This window comes from Magnolia sinica, chromosome 7 (genome assembly GCF_029962835.1).
Source record: "Magnolia sinica isolate HGM2019 chromosome 7, MsV1, whole genome shotgun sequence".
In the NCBI taxonomy this organism is placed as follows: domain Eukaryota; kingdom Viridiplantae; phylum Streptophyta; class Magnoliopsida; order Magnoliales; family Magnoliaceae; genus Magnolia; species Magnolia sinica.
Window position 1 is genome coordinate 52,098,425 of NC_080579.1, and position 25,012 is coordinate 52,123,436.

General features: G+C 37.7%; 1 long non-coding RNA gene across 2 annotated transcripts; it reads right to left on the bottom strand.

Moving 5' to 3' along the window:
• Positions 1 to 420: 420 nt before the first annotated feature.
• LOC131251346 (uncharacterized) lies at positions 421 to 23,119 on the bottom strand. Of its 2 annotated transcripts, XR_009173758.1 has the most exons (7): positions 22,944 to 23,119; positions 15,823 to 16,067; positions 15,092 to 15,201; positions 3,342 to 3,410; positions 2,828 to 3,296; positions 930 to 1,063; positions 421 to 698 (listed from the first exon to the last, which is right to left on the bottom strand). It is a non-coding gene; the product is annotated as an uncharacterized LOC131251346 (long non-coding RNA). The 2 variants fall into 2 exon arrangements; XR_009173759.1 differs by lacking the exon at positions 3,342 to 3,410 and having other exon boundaries at positions 423 to 698.
• Between the last annotated feature and the right edge of the window lie 1,893 nt (positions 23,120 to 25,012).

Consider the following 25,012-nt stretch of genomic DNA (forward strand, 5'->3'; position numbering starts at 1 on the left):
GGTCAAAAAACCGATGGCTATGGATTACATCCGCAGTAATAGAGATCAGTAGCTACGAATAAAAGTCGTAGCTATAATTTTTGTAGAAGAATGTACTTACGCCTACGGATTAAATCCGTAGCAATAGATATCACTAGCTACGGATAAAGGTCGTAGCTATAATTTTTGTAGCGAAATATACCTACGGCTACGGATACTATTTGTAGCTAAAAGTGGGATAAATTCCGTAGCAATATTCTGAAGTTAGCAATAGCTACGGTTTTTAGAACAAGAGCTACAGCAAAAATTCGTACCTATTTTTAAAAAATTTAAAAAAAAATTATAATAATGGTGCTTGTTTCCATTGAAAGAACCTGTTGTCTAAGCTAATACAATTAATGCTGATATGAATAGTACATAAAATGCAATCAGGAAAAAAATGATACAGTTATTACAAATAGCAATCAAATCATACAATGCATCCCACATTCACATTTCTAAATAAAAAATACTTCACTTTGTTCAACCTATCATGAGAATTACAAAAAAGGAACCTATTCGAACTTTAGCTTCGACTTCATCTCCAAATACTTCCTGTGAAGTTCTTCCATATCCCACTGCATTTGAGTAACTCTTTCCCTTTCAATTAAGTTGGCTTGTTGCAGGTTTTGTTTACTTTTCTGCTTAGTACTTCCAAGTTCCACATCCAAATCTTTCACCTAGGTAGGCAGTTACTATTTACGAGAGTTATAAACATAGCAATAACCATGTAAAAGGGTTTGAATGACATGGCAAGGAGTCCTGGAATCTAATGGATAACATATGTAAAGTTTTAATTAATCACAAGGGCCAGATTCTGGAGTTATATATGTCAAAGAAGCCCAATTTACAAGAAACTTTGAAGCTAATTAACCTAGGAGCTTGTAATCAGGAAAGAAAATACAACTCACCCCTGTTCTATAATTCGTCATACATTTCAGTTGTCCAGATGTTGATGAAAAGGACATCTTCAAATTCCCAGGTCCAACCTCCAATGTCTCATTTTGTGAAGTATCCGTAACTGACATGTGCCCACTACTTGCTCCTGTATTGTTTAAAGGAGAATTATAATATGTGAATATTATTATTGCTCATGGTGTTTTTGAATGCAGTATGTAACAAATGACTAGAAAAGCTAAAAAGTATTTAATGAGAATAATATTGAAAATCCACTTTATCCCACAGCTTTAAAAATAAAAGATCATTCATTATCACAATTCAAGTAAGATACCTATTTGCTTTTGCAGTTAGCACATTCCCTATTCCCTAGCAACTTAAGAAGTCCTTCCAATATATCTGCAAATGATGCACCAAATGAAGGAAAAAAATAATCAATCCCAAATTATAACAGAGAGAAAGTAGTACATATCTATAGAAGTGAATAAGAGGAGGAACCCGAGTAAAAGAGGTTAAGATGCTTATAAAACTCCATGAACAGGATATGATGATATAGTTCCTCCATCCCATTCAGAAACAAGAATGCAAACAAATGAAGCATGAAAAATCAGGCCAAAATGTGAATATGATAATTAAAATAAAATAAATAAATAAATAAATAAATTGAGAAGCCCTTCTTCTCCATAGTGATGATGAAACTTGGATATAAATATATGTATATTACAAAAATGTGAGGAAATCCTGACACATGACAAAGTTTTGCACTAAGCTGAATGAGTCTAAGTCTCAAGTAGTATTGACTCATTACAATAACAAAACACTTAGAACACAACATATACATTAGGTTTTCCCATTGCCAATCTCAAAGTCGTAATTGAAAATTTTCAATTTTGTGGAAAATAAATAAGGTTTTTTGGAGTTATTTTTCTTTTTCTTTCTTTCTTTTCCTTTTTTTCTTCTTTTTTTGGTGATAGGAAGAGGAAAAGGAAATAATCCTTAGTCTAGCTTTTTTCTTCTAAATTTTCTTCTTTTATAATGTTTCTCATATATATACATACATACATACATACATATATATATATATATATATATATATATATATATATATATATATGTATATATATATATCAGGTTATAGGTTTAGGAATTTGGGTTCGGGTTCAGGTTTAGGTTCTAGATTTAGGTTTAAGTCATAGGTTTAGGTTTAGGTGTAGGTTATAGGTAGGTTATAGGTTATAGGTTTGGGTTTGGATTTAGGTTTAGGTTTGTGTTTAGGTTATAGGTTATAGGTTATAGGTTTAGGTTATAGGTTTGGATTTAGGTTATAGGTTATAGGTTTAGGAATTCAGGTTCGGGTCTGGGTTCGGGTTTAGGTTTAAGGTTATAGGTTATAGGTTTAGGTTTAGTTTATAGGTTGTAGGTTATAGGTTATAGGTTATAGGTTTAGGTTATACGTTTAGGTTTAGGTTATGGGTTATAGGTTTAGGTTAAGGTTTAGGTTAAGGTTAAGGTTAAGGTTCAGGTTAAGGTTATAGGTTATAGGTTGGTTTAGGGTTAGGTTATAGGTTATAGGTTTAGGTTTAGGGATTTAAGAATAAGTTTAGGAATTCGGGTTCGGGTTCAGGTTTAGATTTAGGTTTTTAAGTTTAGTTTTAGGGTTAGGAAATCATTATAAATATATGTAGTTTATCTACATCATCCATCTGCTTTTCCAAATCATTTAAGGGGTTGAAACTAAAATTGAATCATATCCAAAACTTAGGTGGACCATACCACAAGAAATAGTGGGTATAATGATTTTCATCATTGAAACCTTTCTAAGGCCTATAGTGATGTTTATTTATCATCCAACCTGTTCACAAGATCACACAGACAATGATGAAGGGAATAAATAAATATCAGCGGTTCCCACCTTCCAGAGACCCCCGCTCAACATCTAGATAGCTCCAACGCACATCCGGATCTGCTTCATCAATTTCGAGATAATACATAAACACGGGCCTGTCCAAATGGCCAGGCCACCCATATTGTTGTCCATAGGAAATGGACAGCTTCATCATGGTCATAACAACAGCTCCCACCTACCAGGAACCCCCGTTCAACATTCGGATAGCTCCGATGCAATACAGAAATAAACTAATTAGGAACTTATAACAACAAAAGGTACCAAGTCTTTGATCCAGCGGTGATCCACAATAAAAGGCACCATTTACAATTCACCTGCTGATGTGTGGGTCCCACCAACTACTAAAATTATCTAGTTTTGGTGTTTTCTTCATAGTGGCACATTTATTATAGGTCCCAGTGATGCACGTTTATTGTAGGTCCCAAAGCCAACCTTCTTTTCACATATGACTTGTCCAATATCTCCATAAATGCTCCTACACCTAAAGAAAAGAAAAAAAAATCACTCTATAGCTTCATACCATTTTTAAGCAATTGTTTGAAGACTTTGCAATTACAAGCACTATTATCACAACCAGCTTGAAAAGCACCTAAAAGTCAGAGATGTAAATCCAAATAACTATTAGGAAACTAGCAACCACAGTAATCAGAAAGAAACAGGTAATTTTACTAGAATGAACATCTCAGCGCATGCTTCAAAATCTCCCAAATGTTCCTTCGATAGTAAACTTAGCAGATAGCAAGCCCAAAAGAAAAAACAGTGAGCAATTCCTGAAAACAAAGAATATTAAGCAAAGAATATCAACATTTTCTCTCAAACCATCTTCATCTCCACTCCAAGCATGATTAGTGTAACAAATTGTATCTGCTGGAGGATCACCTAGACCAACTTCCTTATGTGAATTTCTTTCAGCTACAAGCTGATCAAGTCCTACAACATTACCAAAAGGAGTTATTTCCAGCTCTTGATTATGGTTGTTACTATCGGTGTGTTTCCCAAGCAAGATTCTGGTTTCATCAATACTATCGAATCCTGACCTCAACTTGAGATGATCCTTAGCTTGCCGATAGTCGGGCATAGTCAACTAATTTGGCGGAAAGATCATCTTTCTTTGAGTTATAAGTTTTGAAATTTTCATTCTCCAAATCAAAGGATTGTGAGCAAGGAACATGAAATGACATATATTAACTCAAATAAACCAAAACCAAGTATATTGTGTAGTTCATTATTGCCATTTTTGGGAAAGATGGTGAGCCCACAACACATTTTCAATCATAAAGTTTTAAAAGAAATAGTAAAGACAGTAAGCCCACAACACATTTTATTATCTGTTTACATAAAAATATAGTGTAGAATTTTGGTGTGTGAATTCTAGGTGGGGTATCTCGAGCAGCCAATCCATGAATATACTGTGGATAGATGCAAACTTAAAATGTAAGCCTCCGAATGTTTCTTACCATGGAAGTTGGAAGAAATAACAACTATACCAACATATAAAAAAGTCTGCAGTTGGTAGATTTGTAAGTGCTATGATTTTATGCTCCTTTAGTTGTCAAATTTTGGTGTGCCAAAACATTAATTTATGTCTTGTGTAGCTCATTAGTATATATGATCAAGACATTGCATCACCTCTCTAAATACTTTCCTTCAAGTCAAGAATGAAGAACTACTTCAAACCACTTCAAAAAATGCAAGTACAAGATACCACGAAAGAAAAGATCTTGTTCAAAGACTCGAGTTAGTGTACAACGTAAGATGAAGTGTAATTCAAGCTCTAGAAGATCTCAAGCTCAATGTTACATCAAGTAGAGAGATCTCAAGCTTCACAATCTTCAAAGGGCAACTATCATCTGAAGAAATGAAGTCTCAATGTTCATACCTCACTTTCAAGTTATGATTGACCTTAGGGTAGGTCATTTTGTATACATAATTCAAATTGAATTACTTTACATGTATTTGGACTGTTCTAGGACTAGTCCTAAACTCTGTTTGACTAGTCCTAGCTCTAGCTCGACCAGTCAAAGAAATTCCTAGACCAGTCCTAAGTTGTTGCAATTTAAAAAAAATTTTGGGTTGAGCTATGAGACTACTCGACCGGCCGTAGGAACAGTGATGACTCATTCCAAGACTAGCATGCACCTACGACTCAAACTCTCGCGACTAAATCCAGTGCCTCATGACCAATCGTAGGATGCTCATGACCATTCGTGGAGGGCTCACGACCGGTTGTGGACACCCTACGACCAGTCGTGAAACAGTTTTATCCGATCGCGCTTAAAATTTCAAAAATCTCTTCGGTCTATGACCAGTCGTAGTGTCCTCAGGACCAGTCATAGATGCGATTTCTGCAACTATAAATAGAACACGAATTTTAGAGTTTCATATCAAATTTTAAGAAAAATCAAGGCATCACTCTAAGATAAGTTTGTGTTCATTTTTAAGCTCATTGTGCATATTTAATATTCTCTTTTGTTAACTTTATTAATTTGATTTTCTTTCTATATTCCAATCTGAATTGAAAAGAGGAATTGTTATATTCCTTCTTCTTGGAATCAAAATCAAACATAGCTAGCCCAACTAGTTTAATTTAAAATCAATTAGAACCTAAAACCATTTCAAAGTGAGTATTGGACATTGAACTTCCACATTCGAACTTCTACTTCGATTGGTTCTTCCGGGCTGCTACAAGAGGAGAAATTCAGGTATTTAACTATATTATAAATTTCCTTCATTTTAGTTTTTGTTTGAGATTAAGCCAAAAAAATCTCAATCTATTAGTCAACTAAGGAGAGCCAGGAAAACTCAGAAGTGGGGTTTTTGAATTGTGTAAGCCCATTGAAAGACACAGTTGTGAAGGTTTTAGGTGAACCTGTGAAACCTATTTTCATAGTGAACGCTGATATCCCCTATGTGAGGATATTAGGAGTGGAGTAGCAATCTATGTAGCTGTTGTTTAACAGTTGGTGAACACACAGGCGAACCACTATAATTCTTTATGTATTGTGGTTTGAATGTTTGCTTAATTTCTATATCATTTATCATTCAAAATTGTGGGATGTATGTGTGGATGTGAATGTTGTAATATTTATATTTCAAGCATTGTGGGGAATGTTGTAATAGTTTAGATTTCAATTCTTGCTATTTCCTTTCCGTTCCTTTACAATTTTAGCTTTTAATTCTCTAATTGTTCTAGTAAGGTTGTCCTACCATAAACCCTTGGTTTTTATGGTGAAAGGTTGTCCTTAGAACAACTAGATTTTGTGATTGTTTTACATTTTGTATTATGAATTATTATCTTTCCTTTTCTTAGCTATCTTATGTTTTATTCCACTGTTATTATTTTAAATTTGGCATAGTCCTATTCACCCCCTATAGGATATATAGCTAGGCCTTTCCAAGTGGTATCAAAGCCTAATAGCTCGTTCTTAATTCTTTATAGTTGGATTTATTTCCTGAGTTAATCGATCTAAGCTATTGATAAGAAGTCAAATTTTGATAGCCTCTCAATCACTAGGCCTCCACCATTTGATGGCTCCAATTATGCCTATTGGAAAGCCAGGATGAGGATTTCCCTTAAATCCATGGATGAGAGCGTGTGGCAAGCCATAGTGACTGAATGGAACCCCCTACCACTGAAGTAATTAGTATCGATGGTTCAAAATCAATAAAAGTTTCACCATATTTCACTTGGACCACAATTCAGAAAAGTGAGAGTAGTGCCAATGCAAAAGCACTAAATGCAATCACTTACGCACTATCACCAGATGAATTCAAAAGAATTATATCCTATGATACTGTAAAGCAAGCTTGGGATATTTTAGAAATGACACACGAGGGTACTTCAATTGTTATAAATCTAAAGTCCAACTCCTCACAACCAAATTTGAGAAAATTCATATGGAAGAAAATGAAATGTTTATGGACTTTTATACAAGATTAAATGACATTGTAAACTCTATGTGGGGTCTTGGTGATAAAATCCCAGAAAGTAAAGTGTGTACAAAAATACTATGCTCACTTCCTGAACAGATCAATTCTAAGGTAACCGCGATCCAAGAACTTCGTGATACGGATAATGAGGGTAGAAGAAATAGTTGGTTCTTTACAAACCTATGAGTTAAACTTTAAATCTCCTAAAGGTAAATCTATCACTCTTAAATCTTCTAAATATATTTCTCAAGAAAATTCTGATTTAGAAAATTCTGAAGACAATGTGGCTCTTTTAGCGAAAAAGTTTTACAAGATTTTTAAAAGTAAAAAGAGGGTTGACTTTCAAAAATCAAATGATAAGAAAAGATCTAAAACCAGAACTTGGAAATATTTAAAAGATATTCAATGTTACAACTGCCAAGAATATAGGCATTTAGCAAACAAGTGTCCTAAAAAGGATAAACCCAAAAAGAAGAGTACGTTGGCTACTTGGGATGAATCCTTTGATTCTGAAGCCTCTTCTAAATCAGAAGATTCTGAAATCGAGTCGGACAGTGAAATTAAATGATTCTAGCCAAATTCACTTTTTCAGATAACGATTATTCAACAAGTAAAGAAAATATGAACAGCGATTGTGAAAATGAAGAAGATCTTCAAGATGCTTACAATGCCCTATACAAGGAAAGTTGTAAATTTGCCATAAAACTAAAACTTCAAAAAGAAAAGTTTTTAAAACTTAAAGAAAATCTTGAATCACTTTTTTTAGAAAAATCCCACATTTCAGATTGTTTTGAAAAATCGAAATGTGATTTAGAGTTCAAAACTTCCCTGATTGAAAACTTAAAATCTGAAAATGAAAAACTTAAACTTGAAGTCTCTTCACTTTTGAGTTTAAAGGATACATGGAGATATGCCCAAGGTGATCCAAAGTTAGAAAAACTTTTGTCTGGATCAAGAAAATGTGGCGACCGATCTGGTTTGGGCTACGATAAAAGTGTTCCTCCTAAGCAGAATAATACTTTTCCTAAGTTTGTGAAAGGAGAATCTTCAAACTCAAAATGAAATAGTTCAAATCAAAGGTTTTCTAAAAATGTTAAAACTTTTCAATCTTTCAAATCTAAAAGTAATTATATCAGCTATAAAAATAAGAATCAAAACCCTTTGGCTGAAAAGATAGTTGATTTGCTTAAGGTGCTCTTACAATCTAACTCAGTGGGTCATTCCTACAACAATTACAAATACAAGAAGACTAACTATACTCCTAAACCCAAAATAGTAATGAAATGGGTTCCTAAGGTTACTTACTTGGTTGCTCACTCGACTTTCAAAGCTTCAAGCCATTTAAAGTGGTACTTAGACAGTGGATGTTCAACGCATATGACTGGTGATAAAGGTCTATTCACCAATCTCAAAGACATGGTTGATGGTTTAGTCACATTCGGTGATAGCAGCAACTGTAAGATTATTGGCCAAGGTACAGTTCAACTTTCTAACCTCCCCTTATTTGAGAATGTTTTGTACGTTGAAGGGTTAAAACATAACTTGTTAAGCATTTCTCAAATATGTGATAAAAATCATAGTGTTAAATTTTCTAACCTAGGGTGTGAAATTTTAAACAAAAATGGTTCAGTAATATTAACTGGTCATAGAAGGTCTAAAAACTACTACATTGTAAGTGATTCTAGCTCATCTAATCAATTGTGTTATATGGTCCATACCGATGAGACTGAATTATGGCATTAATGCCTTGGACATGTAAACTACTATAATCGATATAGATTGAGCAAAGGAGAACTAATAAGAGGTCTACCTAAAATACAAAAAGTAGACAAAATATGTGGCAAATGCCAAATTGGCAAACAAACTAGGAGTGCTCACAAAAAGGTAAAATCCAATGTCACATCAAAATCACTCGAGCTTCTCCATATGGATCTAATAGGACCAACAAGGACGGAGAGTCGAGGTGGAAAAATATACATACTAGTGATCGTAGATGATTATACTAGATTCACTTGGGTAACTTTCTCAATGGATAAATCAAAAACCCTTGATGAAGTAAAAAGGATTCTCAAACGGATCCAAACTGAAAAAGGTTCTCATGCTAATAAGATCCATAGTGATCATGGGTCAGAATTTGAAAATAGCAGTTTTGAGAAGTTCTGTAGTGATCAGGGGATATTACATAAATTATCTTCACCTAAAACTCCACAACAAAATGGAATTGTAGAAAGAAAAAATAGAATGCTTCAAGAAATGGCTAATGTAATGTTGAATAGTATGAAGCTATCTAAAAATCTTTGGGCTAAAGCCATAAATACTGCCTGCTATATAATCAACCGGGTTTATACTAGTAAATCTAATAATAAAACGGCATATGAAATGTGGTTCGATAAGAAGCCTACTGTCAAATACTTTCGAGTTTTTGGCAGCAAGTGCTATATTTTACGTGACCATGAAAATCTGGAAAAGTTTGACACTAAAAGTGATGAAGGAATCTTTTTAAGATATTATTTAAATAGTTAAACAGATCGTGTACTGAACAAAATGACCGGTGTTATTCAAGAATCTATTGATGTGGTTATAGACGATCACTTGAATACACTTGCCCCAAGTTAGATAATGATGAAGTTCTTTTAATTGACAAACCAGATACTTCATTAAATTAAACTGACTCTAAACTAAGGACTGTTAAAGATCATCCAACCACTCAGATTCTTAGAAACCCTCTCACTGGTGTACGTACTCGTAGACAAATAGAAGATATATGTAATTATGTATGTTTTATGTCCCAAATTGAACCGACAAATGTAAAAGAAGCTCTTACTGACGAAAACTGAATTGTTGTGATGTAAGAAGAGCTTAACCAATTTGTGAGAAATGATGTTTGGTATCTTGTTCCTAGACATAAAGATAAACATATTATTGAAACAAAGTGAATTTTCAAAAATAAGTCTGATGAACTTGGTAATATAATTCGCAACAAGGCTAGACTGGTTGTACAAGGGTGCACTCAAATTGAGGGTATTGATTAGGATGAAACCTGTGCCCCAATAGCTCGTCTTGAGTCAATTAGACTATTTATATCCATTACTTTCTTTAGAAAATTTAAAATTTATCAAATGGATGTGAAGAGTGCCTGCTTAAATGGTGATCTGCATGAAGAAGTATATGTTGAACAACCAATGGGTTTTGAAGACCCTAAGAACATTAATCATGTCTATCGCCTTAAAAAGGCTCTTTACGGCTTAAAACAAGCTCCCAAAGCATGGTATGAGAAATTGACTAAGTTTTTACTAAGTCATGATTTTCAAATGAGAAGTGTAGATAAGACTCTCTTTGTTAAGAAACTTAATGATCACATCTTAATAGTGCAAATATACGTTAATGATATTATTTATGGATCTGCCTGTTCTAACGTGACTGTTGAGTTTGCAGATTTAATGAAATCTAAGTTTGAAATGAGCATGGTTGGGGAATTGAATTATTTCCTAGGATTGCAAGTGAAACAATAATCTGATGACATTTTTATTTCTTAAAACAAATATGCTCTGAACTTAATCAAAAAGTTTAGATTTGAGAATGGTAAGAATTTTGATACTCCTATGAGTACACTTTAAGACTCTCAAAGGACTCTACAGGTAAAAATCTAGATCTTAAATTATATCGTAGTATGATTAACAGTTTACTTTATTTAACTGCAAGTAGACCCGATATTGCTTTAAGTGTTGGTATTTGTGCTAGATATCAATCTAACCCTAAAGAGTCACATCTAACTATTGTTAAGTGGATAATGAAATATGTTGCAAGTACTGTTAAATTGGTCTCTGGTATCCATATGATACAAGTGTTCAATTGGCTGGGTACTCATATGCTGATTGGGCTGGTAATATTGATAACAGGAAATCAACCAATGGTGGTTGTTTCTATATTGGAAATTGTTTGGTTTCTTGGTTTAGCAAGAAATAAATTTTTATATCGCTCTCAACTACTGAGGCTGAATACATCGCAGAAGGAAATGCATGTACTCAACTTGTTTGGATGAATCATATGTTAAGCAATTATGGAATTGCACAGGAATCAATGATATTATATTGTGATAATTCCACTACTATAAATATTTCAAAAAACTCAATCCAGCATTCACGTGCCAAGCACATTGACATTAGGTATCACTACATTCATGAATTAGTGGAAGAAAAGCTAATATCTTTGGAATACATTCCTACCGAGACTCAACTTGCTGACATTTTCACTAAACCGCTCAACAAAAGTAGGTTTAATAAATTAAAATTTGATCTTGGTATGTGTAATCTAAATTAAATATTCATGCTTATTTATATCATAATGTATATATATTTAATAATTTATTAATTTTAATTTTAATTTTTTTATGAAAATTGCATATTTATGTTGATACAGACCAGTCGAGGGCGTACTCGACCAGTCGTGATACGACCGGTCCACGACGGTCTAAGACCGGTCATGAAGCGCACTGATCTCTTTAATTTGGGAAAAACCATCATCTTCCTCATTTCTTCTTTTCTCTCAAACAAGCCGTGGCACAACTAGTTGAAGCCTACGGTCTGATTCGTCAAGGTTAGTGTATTTTTTAGTCAATCTTGTAAATTCATATTCTATTCTCTTCATTTTTTGTCATTGGAGTACTTGATTTCAAGCTTTTTTGAGATTTTAGGATTTTTCTTCTCCATTTGCTAATCTAGAAAAACCCATCTCTACTTCCTTTGTGATTTCTTGTTGCTTTGAGTAAATGGATGCTAGAGGTAAAAAGAAAACATCTCATGGTCTATCTTCTTCTCAATCAGCTCCTATTACTTAGCACTATCTTCGGTCACCCGAAGATGATCCCTCATATATGTGGGATTTACGATTGCATAATGTCATTGTTGAATGACCTGTTGATCTTGACCACATTGCTCCTTTTGGTATTCTTCCTCTTCTTCAAGCTGTAGGATGGGCTAATATCTTACATTGGGGTGGACCTGCATACCAATCTATTGCACAGGCTATGTTTGCGTGTATCTCTGAATTTTCATTTGAGAATTTAACATTTAAAATTGATGCTAGAGAAGGTCCATTAGATGTAGACTGCCATCTGATTTCAGGTCTTATGGACATACCTGTGAACGATGAGGGTATTCCTATTCATACTTTAGCTGAAAAACCCTCAGAATCGGAAAAACGCATGCTCACTAGAGATCTATGTAATATGAATGTGCAATGGACTCATAAAGAAAATGCACTCCCCTCAAAGTATTTGTTACCCAGATACAGAGTTCTCCATAGAATCTTTATTTCAAATCTGTATCCTCGTTCAAGTAACAAAACTGAACTGACTTCGTTTATGGTTCGGGTTTTACATTTTGTTATCTCTGGTACTAAAGTTTGTCTTCCTTCATTGATATGTCATTCTGTCTTTCAGTTTCATCTCCATCCAGGTCATAATGATATTCCATTTACCTATCTTATGACTGTGTTAGCTAATTACATGTTAGTTGCTATGCTGGTTGGAAAGGCTCCTATCTTTCATCTTATTTTTAACAATTCAAATATTAACAAGATGAAGTTAGAATTGGCTCCTGGCCAAGTGGATGTTGATCTTGGAGAAGCTGAAGCAGGGAATGAAGATGAAGCTGGCGATCTTCCTGATGATATTAATATGGATGATATCTTTGATGAACTTGAATCTGATTCTACTAATGATCTTAACTATGAGCCATCTGATTTTGATGCTAGTCTTTGTGTTCTTAAGGGGAAGGTTGAGAACATGAATGTGGCCCATGATCTTCGGTTTAAATATATGCATAATTATCTTAGGCGCTTAAATAAGGGCCTTCATCAACTTGATCCTACCATACCTGTTCCTTCATCTAGATCTGATTAAGTGTTTTATCATTTGGTTTGTATTAACTCTAATACTATTTTACCTTTGTTGTTGTGTGAACTTTGTTTTTACTTCAGTTTGGTTGACTGACCTATGTTTGTGGAATTTGAACAGGTTAATGGTTTGTGGACTTTAATTTGCTTAAATCTTGACTAGTTAATCCTTTTCTTACTCTTGTTTCATTTCTTTTTTTACTTCCCTTGTCAGATTGTGACAAAAAGGGGGAGAAGATTTCAAATAGTTTGGATTAATTGAAATGGATATGGTGGATTTATTGGAATGGATATGGATTGAAGGGTAGTAACATTAATTTTTACAGTATATATGTGTGTGCTACTCAGGGGGAGTAAATAAGTAAGGAAGAATTTGTGCTAGTTAATGACAACTGGTGCATGATTCTTTAACCAAGTTGTAACTGATTCTCTTATATATGTCTGGTGCATGATTGACTGGTGCATGATTCTTTATTGAGCATGTTGTGCTTCTGTTATTTTTTTTGGTAGTGTGTTTTATCACAAATTTAACAAAGGGGGAGATTGTAAGTGTTATGGTTTTATGCTCCTTTGATCGTCAAATTTTGTGGTGCTAAAACATCAATCTATGTCTTGTGTAGCTCATTGGTATATATGATCAAGACATTGCATCACCTCTCTAAACACTTTGCTTTAAGTCAAGAACGAAGAACTACTTCAAACCATTTCAAGAAATGCAAGTACATGCTACAACGAAAGAAGTGATATTGTTCAAAGACTCAAGTTAGTGTACAACGTAAAATGAAGTGTAATTCAATCTCTAAAAGATCTTAAGCTCAATGTTACATCAAGTAGAGAGATCTCAAGCTTCACAATCTTCAAAGGTCAACTATCATCTGAAGAAATGAAGTCTCAATGTTCATATCTCACTTTCAAGGCATGATTAACCTTAGATTGACCTTAGGGTAAGTCATTTTGTATACATAATTCAAATTGAATTACTTTACATGTATTTGGATTGTTCTAAGATAGTCCTAAGCTCTGTTCAACTAGGTCCTAGCTCAGACTCGACCAGTACTAGAAATTCCTAGACCAGTCCTAAGTTGTTGCAATTTTTAAAAAAATTTTGGTTAAGCTACGACCAGTCCTGGAGACTGCTCGACCGGTCGTAGGAACAATGATGACTCATTCCAGGACCAGTCGTGCACCTTCGACTCAAACTCCAGTGACTAAATCTGGTGCCAAAGGATCGGTCGTGGACACCCTACGACTAGTCGTGAAATGGTTTTATCCGATCGTGCTTAAAATTTTAAAAATCTGTTCAGTCTACGACCAATCGTAGTGTCCTCAGGACCAGCTGTAGATGTGATTTCTACAACTATAAATAGAACACGAATTTCAAAGTTTCATATCGAATTTCAAGAAAAATCAAGGCATCACTCTGAGATAAGTTTGTGTTCATTTTTAAGCTATATTGTGCATATTTAATATTCTCTTTTGTTAGCTTTATTAATTTAATTTTGTTTCCATATTCCAATCTGAATTGAAAAGTGGAATTGTTATATTCCTTCTTATTGGAATTAAAATCAAATATAGCTAGACCAATTGGTTTAATTTAAAATCAATTAGAACCTAGAACCATTTCAAAGTGAGTATTGGACATTGAACTTCCACATTCGAACTTCTACTCCGATTGGTTCTTCCAGGCTACTACAAAAGGAGAAATTCAGGTATTTTACTGTATTATAAATTTCCTTCATTTTGGTTTTTGTTTGAGATTAAGCCAAAAAAATCTCAATTTATTGGTTATCTGAGGAGAGCCAAGAAAACCCGGAAGTGGGGTTTTTGAATTGTTATGCCCATTGAAAGACACAATTGTGAAGGTTTTAGGTGAACCTGTGAAACCTATTTTCATAGTAAACACTAATATCCCCTTTGTGAGGATATTAGGTCCAATCATCGTCTTAAAGTTCAAAAGGCCCTACCGCGTGGATTACTTATGATTTTTACAGAAGCACTACTATTAGATGATGCTAACCACCCAATCTATGGCTCGCAAAAAAAATGGATGGTTTGGAAAAAGGATGGCTATAGAAAAGAGGGGCATCTTACTGATGGACCAAATCACACCAATTGGAGCAAATCACCCAATTGGTGTGATTTTTGCATGATAGCTTATGAAATGCATTATTGACCTAATGGATAGTTCGGATCAATTGATTGGACTGTCCAAGAGTCCCAATGGATTCATTTACAACACTAGTGGTGTATTCGACCAGGAGGTCATTTCCCCTACATAAAGCAAGCAGCAATTCATAATCAGGGCAAAAAGCATGAAAACAATATATGGAAGTCCTGTTGAAGCTCTAATAATAGAAATAAAAGTGGCAGACGGTGATATTTTGGATGTAAGAAACATGTTCAATATATTAATAGAAACAGCATTTTGAAGCAGCAAAATCTTACAGGATCCTTGAATTGCCTATTCACTTGCAATCACATCACTCATGCCTTCAAGCTTTCCTAACATTGCATCCTCGCAAAATTCCCTAATAAATGCCAAAAATTCGAGTCACCTGTCATGAGCAGTCATCAACGCTTTTCCTTGAAAACCAATACCAATTCAATATCAATTTGGTGCTGAGCACTATTATAGATTCACATGTAAATTAGTTAATCAAGTAGCTAATAGGGCTGCAACTAGGGTTTGGGTCAACCAGAACTTGTTCTTGTTAGGGTTGGAAAACACCAACCCAATTCGAAATTGGGTTGAGCAAATTCGGATCAGGTTGGGTATGATCGCATGAATTTGGGTCGGGTTGATTTGGTTAAGGTCGGGTCAAGTAAAGAGGAATTATGTTTGGGTTTGGCTTGGGCACCTTGGGTTGCAATTCATGCTGGGTCAGGTTGCATGCCGGGTCCTCTTGAGGTCAGGTTGAGGGCTTGGGTTGCAATTCGTGTTGGGTCGGGTTGACCCTCAACCCGACGCAATCTGCCCAAGTTGCACCCCACCCCCAACACCTAATAGAAATCACATACTAGCTAATTGACAGGATAGCACAACAGTTCTAATCGAAATATTCGATGTATTTTTGAATTTATTCATATTCCACAAATATTATCATGTAATCCTTTGTTTTCCCTAATATTTGTTTGCACCAATTTGAATTTCTCATGAATCCATATATGGGCATCACCTGCTAATTATGACCGATAGATCCCACAAGTGCGAACTAAAAATCCTTGTAGCAAGGGAGTTAAGAAGAACGGAAAAACTGCAACTTATCATGCCTGATTCAACAGGTCACTGAATCTATTTCTCAAGCTCATCATTTTGTCCAGCCCCTTCTCTAATGTTGTGGGGAATTGCAGAAGCCACAATGTATGGCCAGTTGGAGCCGTATCAAACACTATAACTGAATAATCCATTGTTTGCACCAACCTGCAGCAAAAGAAATGCCGATGCCAACAAGAAATAGCTTAATAAATAACATTTGTAGCTAGAGGCTGAGTTTCCAATTCAATATGGATAGGGACATATGGAGCTAATGGTTAGTTTATACGAGCCATTGGTCTGATGTCACCTGCCATGGATGAACCATGCTAAAAACAATCTCCCAAATTGGGAGATACTAACCATCAAATGTTGACTTGTCTCCGTTGAATCTAGACTATTGGTGCATTTTTTTTCTTAACCACATATTTACATGCCAACAATGGAATGGTTAGAGTTTGATCAAATGAAGAGATTTTCAGGCATGGTTCATCTCTGGCAGGGGCCATCAGATCAATGGATTGCATAAATCACCCGTGGGGCATGTATAGATTAGGGACTAAACAAGGTAGTTCAGTTTCACATTGAATAGGAACCTTGGCCTCTTGGAAGTATTATATAAGAAATACGCATCATGTCATCAACCAAGCCATAAATATGACATGGGAAGGACACCAACCATAGCGATGAACTTCAGAAAGGCATTAGCGCCATGTGTAATTACATGAGTTGTTTCACATCCTTACCAAATAAATCAACTCCTCTTCTTTCCTCAAGTAAATGATATAACTTTTCTCTATGAAAATTATGAAATGGATCACGAGGACCTATCTTCTAGAAGATGAGGTAGGCAATATAATAGGAAATGAGAAGTTGTCAACAGTTTCAATACATCAATTGGTCAGAGGTGACCGACAAAATTCTACCAAATGTCCTGTTGGCTCTGTGATATTTTGCCAAAAACCCTTCATAAAATTTCCCCTTATCACCAATACATGCGATACATTGCAGTACATTACCCTATCAGAAATTTGAAAAAAAAAAATTTGCAAAAAAACTCCACAAAAATCCATTTTCTTCTGAATTTTTCTTGGGGGAATCTGTTTTTCTATGATTGTATGATTCATTAATTATATGAGCTCCTTCTGGGTATAATTGCATCACTTCTCTGAAAGAACATGTCATTTAGAATCATATACAAAGGAAACTTGTTTGTGCATAAATGGTTTTTATGATTTTTTTAGTTCTAAGTGTGTAATCACGCCTACTTCAACATATCATAAAGTTCTATTGAGAAATTCCATCATTTCCCAATCTTTCCCTTAAAGAACAATACATTCTCAATATTTCCCATGTGATACTGATATGTTTTTGTATCCCAAGGGTGCACCAATATGTGCATCAATACTGATATTTAAATCACTACCCGTATCATGTATGTGAGCATCCTACAATCCCAGTAACCTTGATCCACCACTTCCAGTCCATAGGTTCTCTGCTTCTTGCATACTTGTCACGCCCCGAACTCGGAAACCGGGCTCACAAAATTCCCGATCGCCGAATCCGGCGCCGACAGCCTCCGTAGAACCCCATTTTCGGATCCCGGCACCCATTCACCAGGTTCCGATCCTGGGATACTACAAGGAGGATTTCAAGTCATCAGTCTGATTCATAATGAGCATAACAAAAGCATAACCCACAAACAATAACCACAAGAACACCACCACAAAATCCACTATGATCAAAAACATTTTGAGTACAATGCGACTGGAAGGGGAAAATACAATGTAATAAAAGAAACAAAACTCCAGAAGCTCGGCTGCACGCTCCAACTACAGCGAGACTATGGCTGCGACTGTGTCCTGGCGTCACCTGCACGCATCAATCGTGCATAAGCTTATTGAAAGCTTAGAGGGTGGTGTAAGTGTGTGCGCAATATAAACGTGCTCAAAATGCAAGGTCAGAGTGATGCGGAATCATGGTGATGAGCACATGAATACAATCAGCCGTACCAAGGCTATGCGGTGCAAGATATGAATGCTATCGGCCATAACACGGCCATGCGATGCAAGATGCAACTCAAGCATGCCAAACCTCAACATGTATCAGTATAGTTCTCATTCTGGATAGTCACCGGGGTTCAATACATTCCAAATGGCACTGTCGCTCTCCTAGCCGCACAGTCCAAGTGAGCGTAAGAAACCTCACTATCCGCCTGACCAATAGTCTGCCAATACCTATCCGGCATGTCGATAGCGGACCCATTCGCGAGCTGGTCAAACTCAGCCTAGTATTGCCCCCTACCCTCGGGCGAGTAAGGCCACACTCATTTCCAACCGACCACGACACAGTGGGAGACGCGGCCTCCTGGTATTCGGCCCTCATGCGCTCGTATCTCCACTCGGTCTCGACGTTGGAGTCATCCTCTGGTACCATCGGGTTTAGGGATTTTCACCCAGGGACGTCTATGGCGCCCGTATGCTAGAACCAAACATTTTCGGTATCCAACCCAGCCATCCATGATGTGTCTATGAAGGCTATGGCCCTGATGTCGCTAGGGCATACAGTAATTACAATCACACAAATGCAAGTGCATGCGTCACACCATCAGTTATGCAACAGTCCTGTATATACCATGCACTTATATGAGGCAACTCCACCTATCAGGGAGCCCATAAATAGTCTATCCAAAGGTATATGCTATGATCGGTCACTCCTCACATCAGGCATACATATGGTGCGAATGATCATGAATCTATACTAAACATGTAATAAGAGATGGGTTCTAGGTATAATGGAGATGGGTCTAGACGGCCTACTTACCACAAGTTTGGGCCTATCAGTGGGCCTTAGGGAGAGCTATAATGCGGACATTTAACCAACATTATCAATGTGGACGTCAAACCAACATCGCTTCCAAGGAATGGCCTTCCATGAATCACATATTGTAATGGGCCTTTTGTACATCTAATTGGGCTTTGACCCAAGGACCCAAATACATCAAATAGGCTACATAACATGAGCCCCATATCTATATCAAGGTGGGCCTCAATGGGCCTCACAAGATGGACCTAATACAAATTAAGGTGGGCCTCAACAAGGACCACTAATGCATGAAGATGGGCCTCCATAATGGGCCTTAAATTATCTCCAAAAACAGTTGGACAGTGGGATGAAACACATACATTATGATGGAGCCCACACTAATAGAGGGTATGGTTTACAATACTTACATAAGTGGGGCCCACCAAAATGCTCATTTTGCACCCAGCCTAAGGCCCAATATGATGTTTATTTTCCACCCAACTTAAGGCCCATTATAATGTTTATTCTCCAACCAACTATTCATAGGGTCATGTGGACCAGGGTAGAGCCCACTGTAATATTTATTTATCGTCCAACCTATTCATAAGGTCATGTGATAGGGCCCACTGTAATATTTATTACCCACTGTAATATTTATTTATTTATTTATTTATTTATTTATTTGCAATCCAATCCATCCCTAAGGTCACGTGGACCTTGAGTAGGACCCACTACGATGTTTGTTTGCCATCCAAACAACTCACGTGGACCATAGGTGGGTAGGGCCCACAGTGATGTCTGTTGCCATCCAACCTGTCACAGGGTCACTGGAACCCCTTTTTATTTTATTTTATTTTATTTTATTAAAAAAAACGTTCATAGGGTCATGATTTGGGGGCCCACTGTAATGTGGTCCACTGATCCAGACCACCCATTATGTGTGTCCCACTGGACTAACGGTCCAGACCAATTTTCAGGAACGTCCAAAACTCACGTAGGCCCCACCAAGTGATTTTATATGTTTTGGCATGTTTTCTCATGATTTTAGATGGTATGGCCCACCTGAGTTCCGTATAAGGCTGATTTTCGGGGTGGACGTGTGGACTGAGAGGACCCATCAAATGCACGGTGCTGATGGTCGAAAGGAATCACGGTGGGGCCCACAATTGGGGCCGTGAGCCCAGCCCGACCGTCCGTCCGTCAGCGGCAGCGCAGGCGCTGCCTGCGTCTGTTGTCAGCGGCAGCGGCTGCTGCTTGCTTCTTCTTTTTTTTTTTTTTTGAAAATCGGTTTTTCTACGGTTTTTCCTAGGTGGGGCCCGCTTCAGTACGATCCACTCCATCCATTGGTCTCTGTGGCTTGATACCAACCCATAGAGTCCAATATTGAGCTTTTTCAGACGTACAGGAGCATCAGGGAGCAAATCAAAGGTAGGGATACTGTTTCCTATATCACGGCCCGCCAGAAAACCAAATCAATCTCATTTTTCGGTTCAACGCCTTAAGTGACCTGAGGAAGAGAATGGACGGTTTGGATTGTATAGAAACATTAAGGTGGGGCCTGCATGAGAGGCCCACCACTCCTTTCCTTTTTTTTTTTTTTTTTTAAAGTCCACTGTTGCAACGTCCAGCGTCCAGGGACGCTGGACGGTTTGTATATATTCACAAAAATGTGGTGGGTCCCACGTGAATGTGGCCCACCAATATATATATATACAGATACATTTAATATTTATCTTATATTGTATATATATATAAGTACATATTATATTATATATTATATACATATATTATATAAAATATAAATACATATATATATATATATACATATAAAAAGATGCATTGGGCCCATCCCAACAGTGGAGGGTGCGGATCATCACCTATAATAGAATGGGCCACACCGTCTGATGTGGATGGACGGGGGAGATGTAACACATATCGGTGGGATCCACACCATTACAAAGAAAGAATGAGAGAGAGATAGAGAGAGAGATACACGGTGAGATAGAGGAACCCCGCCACTATGGGCCCTCTTGATTAAATCACATACATCCAAATGGGTCCCACCAACAAGTGGGCCTAAAGCTTAAAATAATGGAAAATCACCCACCTTATCTTCCTTCTCCTTGCTCCCTTGGACTCCTTAGCTCCTTACCTTCACTTTTAATGGAGGTTGATGAAAGATGAATGGTTGAGATTGGAGATGAGAGGGTGGGCCACACTTGAAGTTGAGAGAGTGTGTTGGATGTGTGAAATTTCTCATGGAATTTGGAAAAGTTGCTAGAGAATGAGAGGGAGAGATAGAAATAATGGGTGGAGGGATGGGTGGAGTGATGGTTGTAAGAAAGGAGTGATGAGGGGTATGGTTTAGTTTGAAATTGGTGGAGAAGAGGGATGGTTGAGGTTGAAAATGAGAAAAAGAGGAATGGTGAGGTGGAAAGATGGTGGACTTTTGGAAAAAGAGGGAATGGGTGGAGTACTTTGAGGTATGGTTGCATTTATGGTTAATTAGTGGGACTAATTGTGTAGAGATTCCCTCGAAATCCGCAACGCGCGGTGTTTCTTCGGAATAAACGCTGATCGGCATCTTCTTACCTGGGTATCGGTTCGGTGCGCAAATCACGGCGTTGGAATCACGGCGATGACGCGATCGCCAAGACATAAGTTTCAGATCGAGCCGACGTCGGTGCGCGGGACCTGGCTTAGGATCGTGCGCAAACACCGAATTCGGTGCGAAGGTTGCCGGAATTTGACCGGAAGGACCGCGGAAGCTAACAGAATGGTACGGATTAGGACACGGGTCTTACAATACTGCTGCTGTAAATTTCCACCAGAGGATACTGGGTGCACTATTCACTCACTCTGGCCATGCAAACACGTCACACTGGTCATACTATGGTAGCTATCTAGCACAACTGTGGACATCATTGCTATTTTTTCCATTGGGCTCCCTACAGCTATAATTTCATGCTAGTGTGACCCACTATTCCAGCTCATAACAACATTGCACCTAGTTTGAGGGCAATGGCAACAGCACTAACGTATTTCATCCACAATAAACCCATATCACATGATACAATGGAATATTGGAACAGGATTTACGTAGCTGATGCTAATTTGTTTGGAATAAGGCTTAGATGATGCTGATTTGGGTCGATAAAAATAGCAATCTGGGTCTTAGATTACCCACAATCTGGATCACTTAATAGTTGGTGATTTAGGTAAGGTTCTGGTGGGCCTCTTGTCTGTCCAGCTTTGTTTATTCGTAAAAGATTTTGGAACCTGTAGTCTACTGGCATCTGGACTCAGTTTGAGGGGGGTGCTCAATCTCTCTGTGTAAATTGCTTTCTGTGGGTGTTATAAGCTAATATCGTTTATTATTCTTGTTATTATCATGATAGTTACTATTAATTATCATTATCTTTTTCATTATTAAAGTCTGAGCTTTCAGGTTACTTGCATCCTTGGTTAGCTATTTGTAAACTAGGGAATGAAGAATGATGGGGCTTGTGTACAACAAGCCCATGATTCGAAGTGACAGATTTGGGACACAAGTGTTACAGAATGAGATCAAAAACTCTATCCTTTCAGCCCTTTTAATGAATTCTTTACTTTGACACATTAGCCTGTTATCTGTAGAAATATCATGCCCTCTCCAAGATGTATCAATAGAGCACTCCTCCTGACTACATTGACAAAACCGACCATAGCTGTTGTCCACTCTTTGGCGGTTTCGCAGCAAGGCTTGGAGATGGCAATCACTGGTTCATAAAACCAACATTCTTAAGACCAAGTCAGGTGAAATAGGAGAAGAAAGAACCTTGTTCCTGGTTTTCTTGTAGTAGTAGTTGGATCCTTTGGAACCACAAGAAAAATACAGGATTCCAACCCATCACTTTGTGAGGATTGCAGGACAACAATCTTGAAGCATCTACCTCATGGTATACCTTTCTTTTTTTTGGAATTCATTGAACATGAGATTTACAGGTAATCGGGCTAGCCCAACAAAAAGATAAACCGGGCCATGCCAATCATGTAAAGCATCTATGCAATGTACAAAAACATCATATAAGGCCTAACGAGAAGAAATCCAGACGAAAATGGATGAAATCTAGCCATTTCATCAAACAAATAGCATGCCATTTCATCCAGCCATTTCGACAAATAGATAGCAGGCCATTTCATCAAACAGTTAGCATGTATCAAATCTGAAAGATAGAAAAAGAGGAGAAGACATCCAACCTATGGAGAGGAGCTTCACGGCGTGTGTTTCTTCGGGTAAGAGCTTCACGGCTGCTGCAATGGAGAGAGATAGAACCAGCGGCAAAGATGCATTGGAGAGAGAGGGAGGAGAATGAGAGAGATGGAGCAAAGATCGAGAGGGAGAGAGAGGATTGGGAAACGGAGAGAGAGGGGACCAGAGAGAGAGAGAGAGAGAGAGAGAGAGAGAGAGAGAGAGAGAACACAATTTTGGGCGTGGCTCTGTTTTGAGCGCCCACCCAAAATTGGGCATCATTTAATGAACGGACCGTGGATGGTCCTAACAGGGGCTCCGTGGGGCCCACCATGACATATTTGATTTATCCATTCCGACCATTAATTTTATTAAATTATTTTAGTTCATGATCCCAAACTTAAGGTAGATTGAAGGCCCAAGTGGACCACACCATAGGAAGTAAATGCGATTTAATCTCCATGTTTCCTACCATGTGGTCCACTTGAGCCTTCAATCTAGCTGATTTTTTATTTCATGCTCTAAAATAATATTTTCAAATAGATGGATGGCTTAGATAGAATACATATATATTTTTAGGCCCCATAAAGCCCCTTACAACACCATTAATTATTAATGGTGTGTTAACTTTTTAGTTACGGATTAAAACTGTAGCAACTGTAGCTACGGTTTATATTTGTAGCAAAAAAATAATGTGGTCTGTATCCTTTGTCCCTTTTTTTGGTAGTGCACTCTAGGGAAACCACCAGGGTCAAATACATTGCCAACCGACTGCCGCTTTCCTAGCCGCACAATCCAACGAGCGTAATAGACCTCACTACCCGCCTATGGATAGGCAATCACCAACAAGGCTCGATGGTAGCGGACCCATTCACAGGCTGGTCAAATTCAGCCTAGTTATTGTCCCCTCACTCAGGCGGGTAAGGCCACACCCCATCTTAACTGACCATGCTACAGTGGGAGACGCGACCTAAAGGTATAAGGCAATCGGGCGCTCATGATTCCACTTGGTCTCTTGGTACCATGAAGGTTTAGGGGCTTTCACCCAAGGACATCATACGATGTACCAGTGGTGGCATCGGCCCCGATGAAGAAAGGGTGAATAATATCATGCAATGCAATGTCAGATGCATGAATCACGTATATTAATCATGCATCATCACCAAGCATCCAACGTCCTCAAGAGGGGAACTCCATCCCTCTGGGAAGCTATCATATAATGCCCAATGACACAATCATGACCATACACATAATGTCAATCAAGCATACAATGATGTACATGGGTCATGAAGATGAATCTAGATGTGTCATGCGGCGATGTACATTGTAGAACACTCCTATCTAAGAAGGGACCAAGTCTAGGTACATAGACAATTTCCCTAAGGAATCAACCTCTAGTGGGGGCCCAATAGTCTGGGGTAACCCATAAGACTAATGAGAACAATGATATGGGCCTAAATAGATCATACGGGCCTAGTAAGGGTCTATGGTGGGCCTTTAACCACGCATAGAAGCCCATGGGCCTACCTTAGGGCCACCAATGTGGACATCCAGCCACAATTGGTCCCCAAGAGATAGCCCATCTCTAATCAATCGCAGATCAAGGCCCAAGGCCCACAACAACATAAGAATGGGCAGTCACATCAAGCCACATATATACCATATTGGTCCTCCAATAAATGGCCCAAGGCCTACCCAAAACATGGGTCCAAGGGCAACACACATAGCCCAACCTATATACAACACTATGGGCCCATAGGGAAAGTTGGGACCCAACACAAGGGTCGCCAATTCCATATATGGTGGTGGGCCCAGTGGGCAGCCCACTATTCAAACCACATGGGCAATGTCATTCTCGAGGCAATAAGGTGGGGCCTACAAGCTGACCCAAGTATAGAGTTGATTTGGTGGGCAACTAAGGGGCCAACCACTTGTGCAATCTGGCCCACTAATTTCAACACAATATCATGGGGAAAAATAGCCCAAGGGTCCATTGGGCCTAACAAAAGGTTCCAGCTCATCTAGGCCTAAAAGGTCTAACACTCTAGCCACATAGATAGACTCAAATAAACTCAAC